The sequence below is a fragment of the Protopterus annectens genome, chromosome 14.part0 (assembly GCF_019279795.1).
Source record: "Protopterus annectens isolate FY-2018-M chromosome 14.part0, PAN1.0, whole genome shotgun sequence".
NCBI lineage: Eukaryota > Metazoa > Chordata > Ceratodontiformes > Protopteridae > Protopterus > Protopterus annectens.
In genome coordinates, this window is record NC_056748.1 from 370,375,169 (window position 1) to 370,399,831 (window position 24,663).

Genomic DNA, 24,663 nt, shown 5'->3' on the forward strand with positions numbered 1-24,663 from the left:
AAGCAGGGGGTCTAGCAGCCCCACGTGCAGGGGTAGTTATGTCTAAAGGAATAGTATCTGATAAATCCTGGGTGGCTGCTTCTGTAGCAGTAAATTCAGAAGCAGATTTAGCCATGCTCTGTGAGGCCTCGACTATCGGAAGCATGCTTTCAGCTGAAGGAAGAACCGGGGGCTCGGTTCCAGCCGAAACCGAGACATTCGCGGTTGGACTAACCGTGGTTTCAGCCGAAACCGCGGGCCGCGAATGTCGGTCCTTTTCCTTGCGTTTTTTAGCTAATTGAGAAGTCGGAGTCTCCGACGGCATTTTGTATGCAAAAGCGGGACCAAAAAACTCCTCAGCAAACTCCGACTGACGCCTAAGTGTCCGTCGGTTGAAGGAAGCACAGGCTAGACAAGCTGATACGTCGTGGTCTGGGCCTAAGCAAGGAAGGCAGTAAGAGTGGAAATCCTTATGAGGTATTTGTTTCCCACAAGTTAAACAATTATTTACTTTGTCTGACATCGGCTGAGGCAAGAAAGAGTCCCCAACGGGGTACTTAGCTTTTTAGAAGTCTTCAGTAGTAGAAATCTCTGGATCTGACTGACCGGCACTTGCGAACCGCTTCTGCTTAGGGCACCGCGTGGCAAGAAAGACTGAGGAAAATGGCGTCGGCTGATGCCTTTATACCCAATAAACAGCAGCTATGACGTCGGGTGAAGTGCGACATCAGCCGAGGCCAGACCCAGACTTTGGAATCCGGCCGACCGAAGGGCTGCCTGAGGCAGGACAACCCATATGTTAGGACTGCAGATGCATCCTTGAAGGACATCCACAGGTTCCATAGTTAAAGAAGCATCTCGTGGCATACCGGACTCCGAATGGGTCTCAGCAGAGGCCTGCAAATCTGTAGAAGCAGGTATCAGGGGCTGCGAAGGCGCCTCAATGCGTACCGGCGGACTGGTGACTAGCTTAACGGAAGCGGTGTCGGCAGTTTTGGACCTAAGCAGTCTGTCTCTGTCTTTATCCTTACGTTTTTATGGAAGATGAGTAGTTGGATGGCTTATCAAAGCCATTTCGGAATACGGAGAATGAGAGCGAAAGAATTTAGTGACAAAGATAGCCCGATGACGAACAGTTTGGGCATTAAACAAGGCACAAAACTGACAGCGAGGAAAGTATAGTTGTGTACACTTACCACAAATGTAGATGTTCGAGTGTATTCACTGTTGCAGTCATTACATTTGGGTAATCTTCTGGCAGGTTGCCCTCAGTCGGCCTGAATATCAAAGTCTTGGGTCCTGCGTCGGTTGCTGTCTCCTCTTCCATGACGTCAGGTCGTCAGGGTTATAAAACATGCAGCCAACGTCATTTTCTTTTTCTTGTCCCAGATGTCAGGTGCCCCTCAAATGGGGAGCAAACATATATATATATATATATATATATATATATATATATATATATCAGAGCAATTGTAACTACATAAACTTTACCTTCATCTAAAAGCAAATACACCGCAAAGGCTGTAGAATACAGTGAAGGAAAGAGAAGGTCTAGAAAAAAGGGGGATGGTGGGTGGGTAACCCGGACTGCAACAGTGAATACACTCAAACATCAATGTACACAACTGTACTATGTTCTTCGTGTTTCACTGTTGCAGTCATTACATTTGGGTAGAATCCCAAAGCTATGGATGGGAGGCTGGAACTAAATAGCATTAGGAACGGCTATAAGGCCCTGGAGAACTGCAGTGGCAAAGCCTGCCCTGGACTTAGAGGAGAGAGGCAAATGATAATGCTTTGTAAAAGTAAGAACAGAGCTCCAAGTAGCAGCTTCTAGAATGTCTTTGGTTGGCACCCCTCTGAGAAAAGCTGCTGAAGTAGATGCAGCCCTGGTGGAATGTGACCTGATTCCCTTGGGCACCGGTTTACCATGATGCAAGTAGCAGAAACGAATGCAGTGGCTTATCCACTTTGAAATAGCCTGCTTTGAAACAGCCTTCCCCTCTGATCCTGCAGCAAATGCCACAGTAGCTGCTCAGACTTTCTCAGCGATTTGGTCCTGTTTAAGTAAAATCTTAGTTGTCTGTGTAGTCCATGGAATGCAGAATCCACTCCCCTTGTTCTGCGGATTTGGGTAAAAAGTTGGCAGGTGAATAGTTTGGTTAAGAGCCACACTGGATGCCACCTTAGGCATAAAGGAAGGATTAGTCCTGAGGGACCCCCTGTCCGGGTAAAATGTAATAAAAGGCTCCACAGCCATGAGGGCCTGTAGTTCTGAAACCCTTCTTGCTGAAGTGATTGCCAGAAGGAAAGCTAAACTTCCAAGATAAAAATTTATATCTGCAGTAGCTGCTAGTTCAAAAGGAGGCAGTGTGAGCTTTTCCAACACAAAATTGAGGTCCCATGCAGGAGTTGGTGATCTTCTGGGAGGCCTTACAATTTTGGCCCCTCTAAGATACTGTTTTAGCAGAGGATGAGAAAAGATGGGAGGCTCTGTGTTGTAATGAGCCGAGATGGCAGAGGCATGGATTTTTATTGATGAAAAAGATAGGCCCTTGTCAAGCATCTCAGTCAAGTATTGTAAAATCTGAGGATTATTTGGCTTTGCTGTGTCCGTTCCTTGTGCTTGGTTCCAAGCACAGAATCTCTTCCATTTATCAGCATAAGATTTTCTAGTACTAGGCCTTCTGGCTTCCAAAATGAGATCCATCACAGATTTACTGAGAGGTGTTGTTTGAATAATTACATGATCAGCTATGCAGCCAGGTTCAGAGTTTGGAGCTGATCATGCAGAACTGAATTGCTCTGCTGAGACAGTAGATGAGGTATTTGAGGCAAGTACCAAGGAGGGAGTTGAGACATATTCCTTAGAACTGGGTACCAGTGCTGGCGAGGCTAGTCCAGGGCAATTAGGATCATTTTTGGTTTTTCCTGTCTGACTTTTAGTAAGACCTTGGGAAGAAGAGGCAGAGGAGGAAAGGTGTAGACTGACAGGTTTTTCCAACTGAAGGATAGGGCATCCACTTTCCAAGCCTGTCTGTGATAAGTCCTTGTGCAGAATTTGTCCAGTTGATAATTTTGGGGAAAAGCAAATAGATCTATGTCCAGACTCCCCCATTTCTCTGTTATCATGCTGAAGATTTGTGGATCCAGTTTCCACTGAGGGTCCATAAGATTTCTGCTTAGGTTGTCTGCCAGAGTATTTTGTTTTCCTGGCAGGAATTGAGCTTGAAGATGTACTTGGTAAGTCAAGGCTGTGTCCCACAATGACATGGCTAGTCTGCAAAGGGGGTAGGAATGTGTACCCCCCTGCTTGTTTATGTACCCACATAACCGTGGTGTTGTCCGTCTTTATCAGTAGTTGTCCTGGATGAAGTAAGTCCTTGAAAGCTGTCAGGGCATTCTGAACAGCTAACACCTCTTTCTGGTTGATATGCAGATGCATTTATTTTGGGCTCCATATGCCCTGAATGCATCTCCCCGCCAGGTGGGCCCCCCAAGCATAGTCTGATGCATCTGTAGTTAGGGTTTGGGTGGCAGGGGGTAGAGTGAAAGACCATCCCATGTTCTGGTGACATGTCTCTGCCCATCAAAGAAACTCCTGTTGTAGGCAGGGAATGAGAGGAATCATTGTTTCCAGACTGTGACAATGTTGACTCCATAAACTTTTTAGATACCTCTGTAGTTTCCTCATATGCAGTCTTGCATATGGAATTAGTAGAATGCAAGATGCCATGAACCCCAAAGCCTGCAGAATTTGTCTTGCAGATAACTGGGTTTTTGTTGCCATCTGTTTGAAGTAAATAGTCAGTTGCCTTTGCTTGTCTGGCGTAAGGTAAGCCATCTGGCCACTTGTATTCAAGATTACACCCAAGAATGTAATATTTTGAGAGGGTACCAGTTGTGATTTATTTTCATTTATTGTGTACCCTAGGCATGTTAGAAGCCTTTTTACAAATGCCAGATGTTGAAGAAGAATGTCCTTGTTTTCTGCTTGAATGAGACAGTCGTCCAAGTAAGGATAGATTTGTATGCTTCTTTGTCTGCAAAATGCAATTACTGGTGCCAGGCACTTTGTAAAGACCCTGGGGGCAGTAGATAAGCCAAAAGGCAGTGCAGAGAATTGGTAATGCATAAAACCAGCCTTGAAGCGGAGGTATCTTCTGCATGATTCCCTTATTGGGATATGCAGGTATGTCTCAAGTCTAGAGTCACTAACCAAGCGTTCTTGCCCAGCATGGGCAGAAGCTGTTTGCAAAGTCAGCATTCTGAATCTTGGGATGCCCAAGAATGTGTTCAAAATTGATAAATCCAGTATTGGGTGCCAGGCATTGTCTTTTCTGGGTATCAGGAACAATCTTGAATAAAACCCTTGTCCTTTTTCCTGTTCTGGTACTGGTTGAATAGCCCCCATATCCATGAGGGACGTAAGTTTCTGTGCCTCTGCCCATTGATTTTGTGGCAGATCTGGCCAACCGTTTGGAATTGGCAAGGTATGGAAATTAAATCTGTATCCTTGGGATACTTATGTTTAATACCCACTTTTCTTGGGTTATTAACTGCCAATTTTGAGCATGAAGTGCTAATTTTCCCCCTAAGGGGGCTGCCAAAAGATAAGTGCTTGGTGATGGCAGAGGAAAGTCACTGAGACTGTTTACTGTAGGGTTGTGCTTCGTTTCCTCCAGATTTGGAGGTGGAGGCACCCCACTGCTTTGACCTGTAAGAACCCTGTGATTGGTATCTATAGCCTTTTGAGCGCCTGGATTTGCCATGTGAGGCTCTGTCGGACACAGGAAAGGACCAATTTTTTTAGGCCAGTGTCTACTGAATCTGGGTGGCTGCACTTGTAAGAAATATTTTACAGTTTGCATAGATTTAGCTTTCTTCCATTTTCTTTAAAACCTCTTCTGCCTTATTACCAGAGTATCATGCTGTAAAGGTGCATCCAACAATTTAGCTTTAACATGATCAGGCAGATTTTGCTCCTTGAGCCAGGCATGCCTTCTAATCACAGATCCAGTAACTGCAGCCCTGCAAGAGGCCTCCAAGGAATCAAAACCACATTGCAAAAGTATGCTTTCCAACCTGTTCTGCCGCATGCAATAATGCCTATAATTCTTTATTTTCCACACATTCAGAAATTAACATAATTTTCTGTTTCAATAATCCCATAACATTCTGTTGATATTTAAGCATATGAAACTGGCAGTTTAAGGCCCTAATTGCCAAGGTTGCAGTCATATAAACCTTCTTTCCACATCTATCCAGCACCCTGGAATCTCTATTAGAGGGGGTAGGATTCTTAGCTGTTGAGGCCTTTATACCTTTGGGACCCTGTGAGATAGTTTTAGGGTCAGCAACAGGATTTTTGAATAAAAATTTGTGGGAGTCAGGAACCCTGTAATATCTGTCTGGCTTACTAGGAGCCGGAGGTAGGGAATCAGGAGCCATGCTTGATTCCGAAAACACATCAACAATGTCTAATACAGGAGGTATAGCCAAAGGCCTATGCTGAGGAAGAAGAAGGAAATCCCTAAGCCTCTTTTTTGATTCAGAGAAATCCTGATTCTTTCAATGAAAATGTTCCCTTAAAGTATGCAAGGTTTCTCCAAAAGAATAATCTTCAAGAGGAGATGCAGATGGGATGGATTCCTCTGCATCTGAATCTTCATAGGGTGGTACAGAAAATTCCTGATCAGAAGAGGAATCAGAAGAAATAGAAACCTGATCTGAAGATTCATAAGCAGTGTCTTGCCTAGGCCTCTTATCGGGGGGGGGGGGGGGGGTTGGGAACCCCTGATCAAGGTAATTAAGTCTTCAGCCATTTTGATCATCTGTTTTTTAGGCATAGAGGCCTGAGCACGTGGCTCATGCATCGGTTTTTTAGCCTCAGAAGTTGCTTTTGTCTTTGTTTTTGAAACTGGTGTCAGTTTTATACAGAAATGTTGAGGCCTGAAAACACTCTCAGAAGCCGGTGCCTGCTCAGTGGCTCCGGACCCATCTGAGGGAGAGACACATCTGAGGGTACAATACTCCGAGAATCTCAAAGCATGCCGGACTTCACATGGATCTTGGTAGAGGCCTGCGACTCGAAAGTAGCGGGTATCAGGGGCTGCGAAAGTGCCTCACTGAGTACCGGTGACTAGCTTAGGAGAAGCTTCGTCGGTTTTGGACCTCGACGGTCTGTCTCTGTCCTTTTCTTTGCATTTTTGTGAACTCCGGTAGTCTGACTGCTATCCGACAACATTTCAGGGTAATTAAATCGGTTTCCAAAATACTTTGAAGCAAAGATATACCGACGCTTAATAGTGCATTGGTTAAATCTAGCACAAAACCGACAGCAAGGCACGTTATGATCTGGGCCTAGGCAAGGAATACAGTACAAATGAAAATCCTTATGAAGTATTTGCTTCCCACAAGTAATGCAATTATTAACTTTTACTGACATTGGTAAGGAGCAAGAAAAAGTTTCCCCAACGGGATACTTAGCTTTAATTGAAGACTTCATTTCTGAAACTCGAATGTGAAAATTTCAGGAGTCGGCCGACCGGCACTTGCGAACTGCTTCTGCTTCAGGCACCGTGCGGCAAGAAAGACTGAAGAAAATGGCATCGGCTGCATGTTTTATACCCTGATGACCTGACGTCATGGAAGCGGAGACAGCAACCGATGCAGGACCCAAAACTTTGATATTCAGGCTAACTGAGGGCAACCTGCCAGCAGATTACTCAAATGTAATGACTGCAACAGTGAAACACGAAGAACATCGTCGTGGTTTGGGCCTAAACAGGTGACGCAGTAAGAATGAAAATCTCTGTGAGGTATTTGCTTTCCACAGGCAAGACAATTGTTAATTTTTTCTGACATCGGTTAGAGCAAGAAAAAAAAGATCCCCAATGGGGTACTTCGCTTTAGAAGACTTCAGGTTTGAAACTCGAAAAATGAAAATTTGAGGTAGCGGCCAACCGGCACTTGCAAACTGCTTCTGCTTCTGCTTTGGGCTCCCACACAGCAAGAAAAGCTGATGTAATGGCTTCGGCTGCATGTTTTATACCCCTGACGACCTGATGTTATGGAAGAGGCGACAGCATCCAACACAGAAATCCCAAGACTCTGGTATATGGGCCGACTGAGGGCTACCTGCAGGCAGATAACCCAAGTGTGATGACTGCAACAGTGAAACACGAAGAACATCAGCAGATGATCAAACATATGGTCACTCCTCCAGTGCATTTCACAGAATGGGATTTGGTCACATGCAGATATCTTTCTATGGTCAGATTTAAATAACAGAATAGAGATCCCCTTTACTAGGTATCAGGGTACCTCCCATACACACATCATCAGGAAGAAACTTGGTTACAAAGGAAAACTAACTCCTACCATCTCCAGCTCTTTTTGGAGCTGAACAGTCACCAACAAATATGTCTGACACTCCTACTATGTGACCAAGTGACCACTTCCCATATCAGCCAAGGGACCTGAAAAATCCTACATCACAAGAAGACACTAATACTATGCAAAGTAAAACAGCATACAGATATCCAACACACACACACAAAAAAAAAAAAAACTAAACTACTGAAAACAACTTCCAAAACCTATCCCTACCAGAGAAAAAAACATGAATGGCTGCATGTCATCTAAGGATACAGCTAACGCATATATATATATATATATATATATATATATATATACACACACACACACACACACACACACACACATGTAACTTGTTTGGGCATGCATTTCAAGAAATTCACCTGTAAGAGCAAAGCAAAGTGAAGCTTGAAGTCTAGTAACTAAATTATGAAGATGTAAATGTTAATTACCTTAACTGTCTTCAGTCAAGAGGTGTGTCTCACCAAATATTTCATCAAAATTCTTGGTCTCTGTGATGGGCTATCTTCTTTTTATTCCAAGCTGTAATGATCTCAGAATTGTTGCATTATTTAGCAGGATGTGAGGGAAGTTGGCCCACAGCATGAAGGGTGTGGAGGGATCTGCTCCTCCAAGCCTCAAGAAATGCACTTAACTGTGATTTGTTTGAATGCGGTGTCAAACTATAAATGTTAACTTGCTCGGAATCATACTGAACATTGATCTGTTTGATCCATTAGCCCTCAACCACTGGGAAGCATTTTCTGTCGTTTTCACATGAATAGGCAGGCAAAAAATGTGAAACTGCACTAACCAATTATAAACTTTAAGCTGTACTTCGGCTTTAAATGTATACAAATCAAATAGTTGTTTTACAATATATTATGTCAAGGAGATGAATAAATACCAAAGAGCAACACAGCTTGTGCTTTGTGTATGATTTTGTATGTGCATATCTCTCAGATGTAATGAATTTCTGTTTACATTGTGCTGTTTGCTGTTATGTGGATTTATCTGGGATGTAATAAGTCTGCTTTTGAAGTCATATGACGTGTGCATCTCCATGCAATGGCAGTGTTTCCTGCTCTTATGAGCCTTTTTGTAAATGCATGAGAGGTCCCTGCAGTTCAGTAACATGTAATGTGTACTTATACATGTAAATTTCCAAGGCAGCCTTCCTCTGCTAACATAATTGTATAAGGCTAATGTGGAAGATTAAATAGTAGACATCAATTGGTGCTCATCTGAGTGACAGTTTCTTGTAGTCAGTCAGAAACACTAGCCCAGAAGAACAAAGTCTGCCCTACTAAGATGGCCAAGTGTTGCAATCAGGAATCAGCACTGAGGGGCAAGAATCACAGAAATCACTGAGGTACAGCTTGGTTACACACCTATCCTGCATATAGAGATCAGGTTTCTCTGTCAAGAACAAACTGTATTCCTTTTATTAATACTGCAGACAACTCCATGAAGAGTAGAGTCTACAGTGGCTACCTTAAGAACAAGTCAAAAAGATGACATTCACACAGAACGTTAACAATTCTGGACCAGTAGCCAATCCAAATGTGGCAAAAAAAACAGGATACACAGAGACATAGAAAGCACAAATGCAGTTTTCTGGTTATAGCATATTCTTGAAAGACTGAAAGGCGCTTCATCATTTAACGGCTAAACGAATACCTTCATAAGTTCTCGAGACAAGAACCCTCAATAAAATTAGTCAGATTTCAAAACTCGAGAGTTATGTGAAAGAATAAGAACCTGTCTGTCCCAGACCAGCTAACAGCAAATAAGAAGTGTGCAGAAGTGACTGAGATTTCTTACTTGATCTTACAGAACAACATATACTATCTAGATGATGGCAAGCAGATGCTTCTAGAATTTTCCTCATGCTGTGACAAGGAGGAGAAGCACTAACAGTAAAACTGATTGATTCATGTTTCATCTCAGAAATTAACCCCAACTTGTTACATATTAGACATATCTACGCATTACCAATGAACATGTCTATATATTCCTGGCCACAGAGGTTGCTCCAAAATGGATCCATGAGAACATTTCTGTACACGTTAAACAATCATTCACAGTAGCAAATACTGCAGCAGAGGAAGGCCAAGAGAAAGACAACACATGCAAGTTAATCCGCACTTTCGAATAACTTTGTAGGCCACTGAAGTTTGATGTCACAGACTTGCTGGCATCAACTACAACTTTTTAATTTCTGTACACCCAGAAACATTTAAAGATACTATGTTTCTTATAGTTATAAAGGGATCCACTTCCACTCTACAAACTGATCATTTTAATGTGTATATCCTTCAGATTTCAGCCTTTAAGTTGAAACTTGTAATTAGAAAGGCTCAAGTTCTCTACCAAAATGGATAATAGATTTTGGAGTTTCTGATTACTCTAAAATTGCCTTTAATAAATTATATTCTTACACAAGAACAAAGTCTAGGAGGATGCCACAAAAAGCAATAAAGCTCACGTGGCAAGGCCTATATGTAGCTCTAAAGGAGACAACAAAAAAGAGGTGAGGGACAAGCAAAAGAAAACTGACACATACATCTGAGAACAAGGCTAGAAATTAACAGAGGTAAACTTCAAAATGGTACAGTCCGGCAGAAATACTGAACAAGTTCTTCATACCTCTGTAGTTACACTGCAGTGATAATAGCAGGTGGGAAGGCAGAGCAGGAATGGTTCAGGGTAAACAGGCAGAACAAGATGAGGAAGAAAGAAAGTACAGTTATGTACACTTACCATGTTTGCGTGTATTCACTGTTACAGTCATCACGGGCTATCTGCCTACAGGTAGCCCTCAGTTGGCCCGAATACCAGAGACATAGTATTACTGTGTCAGTTGCTGTCGCTCCAGGACTGACGTCAGATCGTCAGGGGTATAAAAACAGGCAGCCAATGCTATTACATCAGTTTTTCTTGCCCGAAATGTCAGGGGCCCCCCAATAGGGAGCTAAGCTATGGTGGGAAAATCACCACCAGTAAAAAGTAAACACCAATACCCCTGTAAGGGGTGAGTAATATACATAGAGAGAAGAGAGAGAGAAGGGGGCTGGAGGGAGGGAAACCAGGACTACAACAGTGAATACACTTGAACATCTACATTTATGGTAAGTGTACACAACTGTACTATGTTCTTCGTGTTTCACTGTTGCAGTCATCACACTTGGGTTCATGCCCAAAGCTGAAGAAAGGGTGGAAGCAGTCAAGAAGAGTTTGGGCTGGCTAGTATACCCTGCAGGACTGCTGTTGCAAAACCCACCCTGGATTTGGAAAATATAGGCAGGTGGTAATGCTTGGTGAATGTGTGTACAGAACTTCCAGAACGTCCCTGGTAGGGACTCCCCTGAGGAATGTTGTAGAGGTAGAAGTTGCCCTAGTGGAGTGTGTTCTGATCCCCTGAGGGTTTGGTTTCCCATGGTGTTTGTAGCAGAAATGAATACAGTGTGCTATCCATTTGGAAATTGCCTGTTTTGAAATGGCCTTGCCCTCTGCCCCTGTTGCAAAACTTGAGTAGTAACTGGTCAGATTTCCTGAAGGGATTAGTCCTATCCAGGTAGAATTTGAGCGGTCTGTGCACATCCAAGGAGTGCAGGATCCTTTCCCCTATATTTTGAGGATTAGGGAAGAAGATTGGCAAATAGATAGATTGGTTGAGAGCCACACTGGACACCACTTTAGGCATAAAGGATTAGTCCTGAGGGAGACCCTGTCAGCATGAAAAATAATGAAGGGTTCCACAGTCATAAGTGTTTGTAGCTCAGGCACTCTTCTAGCTGAAGTGATGGCCAGAAGCAAACCTATTTTCCAAGAGAGGAATTTTAACTCTGCTGATGCTGCAGGCTAAAAGTGGGGTAGCATGAGCTTTTCCAGAACAAAATTAAGGTCCCAAGCAGGAGTGGGTGCTCTCCTTGGTGGCTTTAAGTTGTTTGCCCCTTTCAGGAACTGTTTGATGACAGGGTGAGAGAAGAGAGGTGGCTCAGTGTTGTAGTGAGCCGAGATTGCAGAGGCATAGATCTTAACGGAGGAGAAGGATAGGCCTCTGTGGAGTAGATAGTACAGTTGTGTACATTTACCATAAATGTAGATGTTCGAGTGTATTCACTGTTGCAGTCATTACATTTGGGTAATCTTCTGGCAGGTTGCCCTTAGTTGGCCTGATTAACAAAGTCTTGGGTCCTGCGTCAGTTGCTGTCCCTTCTTCCATGACGTCAGGTCGTCAGGGGTATAAAACATGCAGCCAATGCCATTACATCAGTTTTTCTTGCCCCAGATGTCAGGTGCCCCCCAAATGGGGTGCAAAACCATATAAGTTATTAAAAACACAAAAATACACCTCCAAACAAAAGCAAATACACCAAAAAGGCTTTTAAGCATAGTAAAAGAAAGTAGAGGTATAGTAAGATAAAAACAGGGGGCTGGAGGGAGGGTAACCAGGACTGCAACAGTGAATACACTCAAACATCTACATTTATGGTAAGTGTACGCAACTGTACTATGTTCTTTGTGTTTCACTGTTGCAGTCATTACATTTGTGTAGATTCCCAAAGCTATGGTTGGGAGAAAGGATTTATACAGCATTAGGACCAGCTATAAGGCCCTGCAAAACAGCAGTGGCAAAGTCAGCTCTGGATTTAGAGAAAATTGGTAAGTGATAATGCTTGGTGAAAGTATGAACTGAACTCCAGGTAGCAGCTTCTAGAATATCCCTGGTAGGAACACCTCTGAGAAAGGCTGTTGAAGTAGATGCAGCCCTGGTGGAATGAGATCTGATCCCCTGGGGGATAGGTTTTCCATGGTGCTTATAACAGAAATGAATACAATGGCTTATCCATTTAGAAATGGATTGCTTTGAAATAGCCTTCCCCTCTGCCCCTGCAGCAAATGCTACCAGCAGTTGTTCAGATTTTCTTTGAGATTTAGTCCTGTCCAAGTAAAATCTAAGCTGTCTGTGTACATCCAATGAATGCAGAATCCGCTCCCCCTTGTTGTGTGGAATTGGAAAGAAAGTTGGCAAATGAATGGACTGATTAAGAGCCACACTGGATACCACCTTGGGCATGAAAGATGGATTGGTCCTGAGTGACACCCTGTCCGCATGAAAGATGATGAAAGGCTCCACTGCCAATAAGGGCCTGTAATTCAGATATCCTTCTAGCTGAAGAGATTGCTAAAAGGAAAGCTGTTTTCCGGGAAAGAAATTTTAAGTCTGCAGTAGCAGCTGGCTCGAAAGGAGGCAGAGTGAGTTTCTCCAATACAAAGTTAAGGTCCAAGCCAGGGGTTGGAGCTCTCCTGGGTGGTCTCAAGTTTTTGGCCCCTCTGAGATACTGCTTTAGCAGAGGATGAGAGAAGAGGGGGGGTTCTGTGTTGTAATGAGCTGAAATGGCTGAGGCATGCATTTTTATGGAAGAAAAAGACAGGCCCTTGTGAAGCATCTCAGTTAAGTATTGCAAAATCTGAGGTAAATTGGGTGCTGCTGTGCTCATCCCTTGAGATTGATTCCAGGCACAGAATCTTTTCCATTTGTCAGCATAAGATTTTCTAGTACTAGGTCTTCTTGCCTCCAAAATGACATCCATCACAGGTTTGCTGTGGGATGCTAAGGGGGGAATTTAAATGATTAGCCAAACTGCAAAATTCAATGTTTGGAGCTGAGGGTGCAGAATTTAGTTCTCCTGCTGAGACAGTAAGGAAGGTGTCTGAGGCAGGTGCCATGGAGAGATTTGTGACACACTGCGCAGGAGTGGGTACCAGTGTTGGCGAGGCCAGTCTGGAGCAATCAAAATAATTTTTGGTTTGTCCTGTTTGACTGTTAGTAGAACTTTGGAGAGCAGAGGCAGAGGGGGAAAGGCATAGACTGATAGGTTTTTCCAGTTGAAGGACACAGCATCCACTTTCCAGGCTTTTTTTGTGAGGAGTTCTTGTGCAAAATTTGTCCAACTGGTAGTTCTGGGGCAAGACAAAAAGATCTATGTCTGGGCTCCCCCATTTGCGTGTCAACATGTTGAAAATCCGTGGTTCCAATTTTCATTTGTGAGGGTCCATGAGATTTCTGCTTAGTTTGTCTGCCAGAATATTCTGCTTTCCTGGCAGGAATTGAGCTTGTAGTTGTACTTGGTAGCTCAAGGTCGTGTTCCACAATACCATGGCTAGTCTGCAGAGGGAGTAGGAATGTGTACCCCCCCTGCTTGTTTATGTACCACATAACCGTGGTGTTGTTCGTCTTTACCATTAGTTGTCCTGGATGAAGGTAGCCCTTGAAGGCTGTCAGTGCATTCTGTAAAGCTAGCATTTCTTTTTGATTGATATGAAGGTGCATTTGATTTGGGCTCCATTTGCCCTGAATGCACTTCCCTGCCAGATGAGCCCCCATGCACAGTCTGATGCATCTGTAGTTAGGGTTTGGGCAGCAGGGGGTGGTGTGAATGGCAGTCCCTTGTTTTGGTGACAGGCCTCTGCCCACCATAGGAGCTCTAGGCATAGGCAAGGTATGATAGGAATCATTGTTTCCAGGCTGTGACAATTTTGACTCCATAAACTTTTTAAGTAGCACTGAAGTTTCCTCATATGCAGTCTTGCATACAGAATTAGAAGAATGCAGGAGGCCATGAACCCCAATGCTTGCAGTATTTGTCTTACAGATATAGCAGAGTTTTTGTGGCCACCTGTTTGAAGCAAGTCACCAAATGAATTTGCTTTTCTGGCGCAAGGAAAGCCATCTAGGCAGTTTTATTCAAGCTTGCATGCAGGAATGTAATTTTTTGAGAGGGTACCAGTTGTGATTTCTTTTTGTTTATGGTGTACCCTAGACAAGTTAGAACCTTTTTTGCAAATGCCAGATGTTTAGAAGAATGGCCTGGTTTTCTGTTTGAATTAGACAATCGTCCAGGAATGGATATATTTGAATATTTCTTTGCCTGCAAAATGCAATTACTGGTGCCAGGCACTTTGTGAAGACCCTGGGCGCAGTACACAAGGCAAAGGGCAGTGCAGAGAACTGATAATGCATGTAGCCTGCTTTGAAGCGTAGGTATCTTCTGCAAGATTCCCTGATTGGGATATGCAGGTAAGCCTCTTTTAAATCTAGAGTTGCCAACCAGGCATCCTTGCCTAGCATAGGAAGTAACTGGTGAAAAGTCAGCATCTTGAATTTTGGAATGTTCAGAAAGGTGTTTAGAGTAGACAGGTCCAGAATTGGACGCCATGATTTGTCTTTTCTGGGTACCAGAAGTCTGGAATAGAAACCTTGTCCCTTTTTCTCTTCTGGTACTAGATGAATAGCCCCCATGTTTAGGAGGGAAAGTACTTGTTTCTGAGCCTCTGCCCACTGATTTGGGGGCAGGTCTGGCCACCCGTTTGGAGTTGGCAGCGTGTGGAAATGAAATCTGTATCCCTGGGACACTATATTTAAAACCCATTTGTCGTGGGTTATAAGTTGCCAGTTTTTTGCATGAAGAGCCAGTCCCCCCCCCCCCCCAAAGGGGCGGCTAAGAGGTAAGTGCTTAGTAATTTTAAAGGAAAGTCATTGAGACTTTTTACCATAGGGTGGTGTCTTGTTACTGCCAGATTTGGAAGTGGAGGCCCCCCATTGCTTAGCTCTGAAAGTCCCTTGGGACTGAAACCTGGTGCTTTTGGAATGTCTGGGTTTGGCTTGAGTGGCTCTGGAAAGAGCTGGAAATGACCAGTTCTTAGCAGGCCAGTGCCTACTAAATCTTGGAGGTTGTACCTGTAAGAAATCTGTCACAGTTTGCATAGATTTAGCTTTATCTTCCATCTTTTTTAGAACTTCTTCAGCCTTATTGCCAAACAGACCGTCCTGCTACAAAGGAGCATCCAACAGTTTTGCTTTAACATGATCAGGCAGAGTTTGCTCTTTGAGCCAAGCATGCCTTCTAAGCACAGACCCAGTAACAGCAGCCCTGCAAGAGGCCTCCAAAGAATCAAAACCACATTGCAAATTATGTTTTCCAACTTGTTCTGCTGAATGCAATAAATCCTGTAAATCCTTATTTTCCACAATGTCAGAAATCAACATAATTTTCTGTTTAAGCAGTCCCATGATATGCTGTTGATATTTTAGCATATGGAATTGACAGTTTAAAGCCCTGATTGCCAAGGTTGCAGAAGTATAAACCCTTTTACCCCATCTATCCAGCGCTCTGGAGTCTCTATCAGAAGGGGTAGGATTTTTTTGCAGTAGAAGCCTTAATGCCCTTGGGCCCCTGAGAAATGGTTTCAGGGTCCGCAACAGGATTTATGAAAAGGAATTTGTGGGACTCAGGAACCCTGTAGTATCTGTCTGGTTTATTAGGAGCTGGAGGCAGGGAATCAGAGCCACACTGGATTCCGAAAACATATCATCAACAATGTCTAGTACAGGAGGTATAGCCAAAGGCCTATGCTGAGGAAACAGAAGTAAATCCCTAAGCCTCTTTTTGGATTCAGAAAAATCCTGACTTTCCCAGTGGAAATGCTCCCTTAAGGTATGTAAAGTTTCCCCAAAAGAAAAATCCTCAGGGGGAGAAGCAGAGGGAATGGAATCCTTTGCATCAGAGTCCTCATAAGTAGGTATGGACAAATCCAGGTCATTAGAAGAGTCAGAAGAAACAGAGTCCTGTTCAGAAGATTCATAGTCAAGTTCAGCCCTAGGCCTCTTAGAAGGGGGAGGGGGTTGACTATCCCTGATTAGAGTAATTAAATCGTCAGCCATTTTGATCATTTGTTTTTTAGGCATAGGGGCCTTAACATGTGGCCTGGGCGTCGGTTTTTAGACATAGATCAAGATTAAGGCCTTAGTATTGAAGGTGGAGTCGATTTAATATGCAAGACTGTAGGCCTGAATACACCCTCAGAAGCCGGTGCCTGCACAGCGGCTCCGGACTCATCCAAGGTAGAGACATCTGCGGGTTCCATAGGTGAAGCATCTTGTGGCATACCGGACTCTGAATGGGTCTCAGTAGAGGCCTGCGAATCATAAGTAGCGGGCATCAGGGGCTGCTAAAGCGCCTCACTGAGTACCAGCGAACTGGTGACTGGCTTAGGAGAAGCATCGTTGGCAGTTTTGGACCTCAACAGCCTGTCTCTAATTTTTCTTTGCAGTTTTTCGGTATTCTGGTAGTCGAATGGCTAACCGATGTCATTTCTGGATAATTAGACCGAGAACCAAAATATTTAGAAGCAAAAATGTACCGACGATGGATAGTGCGCTGATTAAATAAAGCGTGAAACCGACAGCAAGGTACATCATGGTCAGGGCCTAGGCAAGGAATGAAGTACAAATGAAAATCCTTATGAGGTATTTGCTTCCCACAAGTAATACAATTATTAACTTTTACTGACATTGGTAAGGAGCAAGAAAAAGTTTCCCCAACGGGGTACTTCGCCTTTAGTTTAAGACTTCGGTTCTGAAACTCGAAAACAAAAATTTCAGGAGTCGGCCGACCGGCACTTGCGAACTGCTTCTGCTTCGGGCACCGCGCAGCAAGAAAGACTGATGTAATGGCGTCGGCTGCATGTTTTATACTCCTGACGAACTGACGTCATGGAAGAAGGGACAGCAACCGACGCAGGACCCAAGACTTTGTTAATCAGGCTGACTGAGGGCAACCTGCCAGCAGATTACCCAAATGTAATGACTGCAACAGTGAAACACGAAGAACATCTCTTAAGTAATCTAGGATTAGAGGTAGGGAGGGCAGTGCTGCATCCTTATCTTTAGATTGAATCCAGGAGCAATACCTTTTCCACTTATCAGCAAAGGATTTCCTTGTACTGGGTCTTCTGGCTTCCAGAATGACGTCCAGCACCTGCTTGCTTATGCTATTCACTGGGGGAGAATTCAAGGAATAAGCGCCAGGCTGCAATATTCAGGGTTTGCAGTTGCGGATGCAACATCTGTCCCCCCTGCTGAGTGAGGAGGGTCGAGCTCTGGGGTAGGTGCCAGGGTGGCGCCGGTGACGGGCTGCGCAGTAGTGGGTACCAGTGCTGGCGTGGCCAGTTCAGGGCAATCAGGATTGTCCTTGGTCTGTCCTGTCTTATCTTGAGCAATATTCTTGACAGAAGGGGCAGAGGGGGGAGATGCATAGATTGAGTGGTTTACCCACTGGAAGGATAGGGCATACACTTTCCAGGCCCTGCTGTGAGGTATCCTGGTGCAGAATTTGCTGAGCTGGTGACTGCAGGGGGAGGCAAAGAGGTCCACCTCTGGGGTCCCCCATTTCTGGATCAGAATGCTGAAGGTGTTGGGCTCTAATTGCCACTCATGTGGGTCTAGGAGATTTCTGCTTAAGTTGTCTGTCAGTGAGTTTTGTTTGCTTGGACAGAGCTTGCAGATGGACCTGCATGTCCAAGGCCATGTTCCACAGAGTCACGGCTAGCCTGCAGAGTGGGTAAGAATGGGTTCCCCCCTACTTGTTGATGTACCACATAACTGTGGCGTTGTCTGTTTTTATTAGCAGGGGTCCTGGTGAGAGTAGGGAAGTGAAAGCTGTTAAAGCATGCTGAACAGCTAGTATCTCTTTTTGGTTGATGTGCAGATGAATTTGACATGGGCTCCAGTGGTCCTAAATACACTTGTTGTCCATGTGTGCCCCCCAGGCATAGTCTGATGCATCTGTGGTTAGGATCTGGGCGGCGTGGGGGTTGAGTAAAGGGAAGTCCCTTGTTGTGGTTGCATGCTGCTGCCCACCAAAGAAACTCTGTCCTTAGACAAGGTATGATAGGAATGACAGTTTCCAGGTCCTGAGAATGTTAGCACCAAAGACTTTTAAGTACCACTTTAGTTTCCTCATATGCAGTCTGGCATATGGAATTAGTAGGATGCAAGAGGCCATGAACCCTAGGGCCTGCAGGATTTTCCTTGTGGACAGCTGGGTTCTGGTGGTCATTTGAGTGGAGTAGGCTGTCAGATAGGCTTGTTTTTCTGCAGTAAGGAATGCCATCTGGGATGTTGTGTCCAAGCTTGCTCCCAGGAAAACAATCTTTTGACTGGGGACTAGTTTTGATTTCTTTTCGTTGATAGTCTACCCCAGGGAGGTTAGAAGGTTCTTTACAAATGTCAGGTGCTGCAACAGTATTTCCTGACTGTCTGCCTAAATCAGGCAGTTGTCCAAGTGCGGGTAAATTTGAATTTTTCTCTGTTTGTAGTAGGTAATGGCTGGAGCCAGGCATTTTGTGAAGATACTGGAAGCAGTGGATAAGCCAAAGGGAAGTGCAGAGAACTGATAATGCATAGATCCTGCCCTGAAGCGTAGGTATTTCCTGTATGAGTCTCTGATAGGGATGTGCAGATAGGCTTTTTTAAGTCTAGGGTGGCTAACCAGGCATCTTTGGCCAGCACAGGAAGATGCTGCTGGGTGAGCATTTTGAATTTTGGTACCACCAGGAAGGTGTTTAGAATGGAAGAATCTAGGACTGGGTGCCAAGTGCCCTCTTTTCAGGGTACCAACAAAAGTCTGGAATAGAACCCACGACCTATCTGTTCTGCAGGAAAAGGTTGAATTGCCCTTATGGAGAGCAGGGATTGAACTTGGTTTTGTGCCTCTGCTCACTGGTTTGGAGGAAGGTCTGGGAACCCATTTGGGGTTGGCAGTGAGTGGAAGTAAAATTTGTACCCCTGGGATACAGTGTTGAGGACCCATCAGTCTTTGGTGATGGAAGTCCAGTTTTTTGCATGATGGGCAAGTTTTCCTCCTAGGGACACGAGCAGTTGGGCAGAAGTGAGGAGTGGAGTTGAGAAGTCATTGTGAATTCTTTCTGTAAAAGTTTGGCTTAGCACTCCCTGTTTTTGAAGTGGAGGCACTCCATTGCTTAGCTCTCTGCATACCCTGAGACTGTAGTCTGGGGGGTCTGTTTCACCTGGGTCTAGTTTGAGATGGCCTTGAAAGGGCTGGAAATGACCAATGCTTCGAGGGGCAATGCCTACTGAATCCAGGAGGCTATACTTGCAAGAAATCTTTGACTGTCTGCATAGATTTATCTTTTTCTTTCATCTTTTTAAGAACCTCTTGTGCTTTTGTGCCCAACAAATTGTCCTTTGTTCAAAGGAGCATCTAGCAATTTTAATTTGACATGGTCTGGCAAGGTTTGCTCCTTAAGCCAAGCATGCCTTCTCAGTACAGAACCAGTGACTGCTGCCCTGCAAGATGCTTCTAGGGTGTCAAAGCCATATTGCAAGGTATGCTTGCTGACTTGGCTTGCAGAATGCATGAGCTCTTGTAATTGTTTATTTTCTGCACAGTCTGTAAAGGTAGGTAATTTTTGCTTGATAAGTTCCATAATATGTTGCTGGTACTTCACCATGTGAAACTGGCAATTCAATGTCCTAATGGCGAGAGTTGCAGAGATGTATACTTTTTTACCCCATCTGTCTAAAGCTCTGGAATCCCTGTCCGAAGGGGTGGGATTCTTAGCTGTAGTTGCTTTTATACCTTAGGCCCCTGGGAAATGACCTCTGGGTCAGCAGTAGGATTTTTGAAAATTAATTTGTGAGAGTTAGGAACTTTGTAGTACCTGTTTCCTAGGAGCAGGGGGTAAAGTATCCGGAGTTAAGACTAGATTCCATAAAGACATCATCCACAACATCCAGAACTGGGGGTATTGCTAAGGTCTAAGTTGTGGCAAATCTAAAAATTCTCTGAGTCTCTTTTTGGAATGAGGATAGTCTTGGCATTCCCAGTGGAACCCCTCTCTTAAAATATGTAGGGTTTCACCAAAAGAAAAATCCTCTGCATCTGAATCTTCATAAGCAGATAAAGGCATGTCTTCATATTCAGATACCTCAGAGTCGTCGGACTCTTGGCCTGTTAAAGCTGCTGGGGACAGGTGTCGTTTTCTCTTAGCATGGGAAGGCTGGCTTCCTCTAATGAGCATAATCAGGTCTTCTGCCATTTTAAGCATTTGATGTTGTGGCAAGTAAGCAGGTGCTTGAGATTGGGTCATCGTTTTTTTAGGCGTAGCTCATACACTTGGCCTTAGATATCCGCAGGTTCCATAATCTAAGAACAGTCTCGTGGCATACCGGGCTCCGAACGGGTCTCGGTAGCGGCCTGCGAATGCATCAAAGTGGGCATCAGGGGCTGCGAAAGCGCCTCACTGAGTAGTGACAAACTCGCGACTAGCTTAACGGAAGCATCGTCGGCAGTTTTGGACCTGTGTGGTCCGTCTCTGACTTCATCCTTACATTTTTTTGGAAGATCGGTAGCTGGATGGCTTACTGAAGCCATTTCTGAATACAGAGATAGAGAGTATTTAGCGACAATAAGGGCATGACGACGAATAGTTTGGGCATTGAACAAAGCACAAAACCGACAGCGAGGTACGTCGTGGTCTGGGCCTAAACAGGTGACGCAGTAAGAATGGAAATCTCGTTGTGGTATTTGCTTTCCTCAGGCGAGACAATTGTTAACTTTTTCTGACATTGGTTAGGGCAAGAAAAAAGGATCCCCAATGGGGTAATTAGCTTTATAAGACTTCAGGATGATTCAATTCGGAAATGAAAATTCAGGTAGTGGCCGACCGGCACTCGTGCAAACTGCTTCTGCTTCAGGCTCCTCTGCAAGAAAGACTGATGTAATGGCGTCGGCTGCCTGTTTTCATACCCCTGACGACCTGATGTCAGTCCTGGAGTGACAGCAACCGACGCAGAAATACTAAAGTGTCTGGTATTCAGGCTGACTGAGGGCTACCTGCAGGCATATAACCCAAGTGTGATGACTGCAACAGTGAAACACGAAGAACATCAGTCTATGAAGAGACAAGACACAAGGTCATAATGGGTGGAGGGGGTAGAAAATCTTCACCCACCCTAACCAATGCCTACCATAACAGCTACTCTTGACCACCCTTGTCCCCCGGTGATGGAGAAGGAATTGGAGAATTAACCGAAAGGGTAAAGATGATCAGCAGGCAATGGGAGAATAGAGATGTAAAAAAAAAAAAAGTTTAATGTTGACATCAGTCATGCTCAATATATTTGTACCAAGTCATCATGGTGAATTTCTAACAAAAAATCAACATATGTTAAGATATGTTAAAGATTTAAAAACTTGGGCCGCAGTCAGTGTGAGGTACTGGTCTCCAAAGAAAACTGCAGTTGTCTGAACTGTAAGCAGATAGAAGTTACTTTGCATTTAATAAAATAAAATGCAAGACTAATACATTTTAGAGACAGGAAATAATGAAAAATATAATTTTTTTTCTATATGCTCCCCCTGCTATGACAACCATCAAGCATCCTCCAAATGGACTTCGCCCACTCATCTATGAGGACCACTATTCTTTAGGGCAGTTAATGTGACCATTACCTGATGGGGTCATCATGTTGGCAGACAAGATTTCTGTGCTCTCATCAGCATCCTGGCAAAAAGGGCTTATAGAATTAGCTTAACTTCCCATCCCTGGGTGGGGGTATTATCTACGTCAATACAGGGACCCACTATGCCTTTCCCATGTAACTGCATACTTTCACCCACTCACTGACAAGATCTACACCATATGATTGACAGTTGGCCTGTCCACAGAATGCCTACCGTGTATCACCCCTCCTCCAAGTGTACACAAAGAAGATGCATATCCCGTTTCACACACCCCCATGACAGCCACACCCATCCCCCCCGCCTGTACCATCACTCACACTTGCAGCTAATCAAACTCTGGTCACCCAGGCTACATTTAGGACTCCATCCTTCTATGCCACTGGCGAGGGCGAAAACATACATTTTTATCTGTATTACCTTTCATAACAAACAAGAGGAAAAGGATATGGAGGGTAAACTCTTCTAATCAGAATCATGTTATGCACTCAAAAAAGGACAGCAAGATTCTGGAGTCCATGAGGTAGATACTGAACTTTCTCTGAGACACTTGATGACCCTTTTGAAGAGACTGCCTTCTGTAGGTGGTGGGTTCTGAATTCAAAGGGGCTTAATGAGGACATGGAACAGCTGGAAAGGGTTAGTGGCAGGCGGTTCAACATACAAGTTGCAGACATCCACCTAGACAGACTAGACATATCTGCTATTGCATTATGCAGTGTAATTCCTGGGTCATCTCTTCATCCTAGAGAGCACTGATAGTGATGCATCTAAACTATTGTTTACAATTTGGGAGGCCATAAAAAGGAAGAAAAATCATTAAATCAGATATCCCCATAGAAAAAGGGATGGAGGGGTACAGAGCAAGGATAAAGATCAAAAAGTCAGGAACACGTACATTAGAAGACGGTAAAGAATGGGAACAAGATTTAGATACAACTCATTTTAACAGCAAATGAGAGAAGACATTAGTGACAGATGGAAGGGGCCAGTTCCAGTTAAATTTGAGGAAAAGCTTCTTTATATAAGGGATGATAAGGCTCATCCAAGGGGTTGAAAGGTACTTACAGACACAGCAGTGAAAGTATTGGGGTAGGGAAGAAGCAGTTCTGTGGGTGTTAGCTAAACTTATGCAGTCAGTAGGCTGCATCTCTTCTTCCACCAGCAGCTTTAGATGAAAAAGGAAGCAGAAGGCAATGCAAAGTCCCCAAGGCACGCCCCAAACCATTATGGCAATTACTGGTTAAGTTCCATGGTTTTGTTAAAATACTCAGTTTTAAGAAGTTGGTGTAGTTTAATTAACACAGATGAATGCAAGAGACACAAAATAAAATTAAGTATAAAGTGCTGTACCTGTGAAATGCTTCTTTAGTGCTCCCCTGTGACTGTAAATACTCTAGTGAATCAAATGGCAGAGCAAATATGATGAATAAATGGAAGAAATATAAAACTGAGACTATAAATATACTTGCAATAGTTTAATGAGGATGGTTAGAGATGTCAAGTAATTTAAATACAGAAAGGGCTCTGAACAGGGAGCTCATACATCTGCTCATCAATAATGCATGAGACAGTTAATGCTCCTAGCTTCTGCATGTTAGTTACCTTGTTAATACATGCAGTACAGACACTTGTAGAGAAAACAAAAAGATGAATGATAAAACTGCCACAAGTAAAAAGAACAACTAGGCTGACGAGACAGCCTCAAAAAAGAAGACAGCAAGATTACTGATATTACTAAATGGCTTTCAACAAGAGAGGTAAACTCCCTTCCATGCATTCCAGAAGCTATGAGTAAACGTGATCCGAACTGACAGAAGGAAACTAGCAGAAACATAAAAAAATGTAGATAGTGATTTTGTTTACAGTATGCAAAAGGATACCTAAAGATTTCAGAAACGTGACAGAGATAATATGATACCATTTTATTCAACTGGTCCAGCTGAAAAGGCTTGTAAAAAATTAAAAAGCAACTACATCATCTTGAAAGCAGTTTGGGTGTGAATACACAGATGCATCAGGAATTAAGTATCTGTATTTAAAATGAGTTTGGGCATGAAAACACGTGAATATGTACATATACTGGGAGCCACTGCACAAACACTGTATGCCTACAAACCTGTGACAGAGTGTATGTACAAATATGATTTCAAGAACCACAAAATAATGAATTAGTAAGTGTGAATCGCAAAATACTGAAAACGTCTGTCCAGCTAAAAAAGTCCTACATCACTAAACTCTGGTTACAAAACTGAGATTAAGTGTTGTGTTGGCAGTGGTACTGTTAGGGAAAGGGTTTTTAGTAATGCAGGGTTGGGGTTAGCAGACATGAAAAAGGTGGGATGAGGAGTGACCTTACCCATGGCAGCTATCCCTAACCCTACCCCTACAAATAAACTTACCAAAAACCCTTTCCCTAAAAGTACTACTACACAAGACAGAAGGATGTAGAACATACACAACACCATAACAAAACAGTAAATCTGTCTCCTTACTTAACCCTTACCTACAAACACTAAATGCTATAACCTTTTCAAATGTTCATTTTCCAGCATTCTCTTACCTACGCTACAACAGCAGCATTCAACCATTTGTGCATTCCCTCATTTGACAAGTCACTCCTTTGTGCATTGTTTTTATTACACCTCCGAAAACTTTTCAAGTTGAATGTGCCTTCACTCTTACCTGTAACCATAGCTATCGAAAACAGGTCGCAAGCACTTGTTGCGCCTGTGCGGCTGACTGTTCATGTCCTCATCTTCTGTATGTGCAGAATTTGCATTTCAGATGATGTTTGGACTGTGGACCACGAACAGACAAGTGAGAGTAGGTGTGTGTGTGTGTGTGTGTGTGTGTGTGAGAAAGAGGAGTGTGAAGTGGGTAGGTAGGGGTGTGTGTGTGTGTGTGTGTGTGTGTGTGTGTGTGTGTGTGTGTGTGTGAGAGAGAGGGAGGTATGTGTGTCTAAGAGGGA

At 43.7% G+C, this 24,663-nt stretch overlaps 1 protein-coding gene across 4 annotated transcripts in view; it reads right to left on the bottom strand.

Moving 5' to 3' along the window:
• NDST2 (N-deacetylase and N-sulfotransferase 2) overlaps positions 1 to 24,663 on the bottom strand; it is a 1,311,836-nt gene that overhangs the window by 505,382 nt on the left and 781,791 nt on the right. The window lies entirely within an intron of this gene.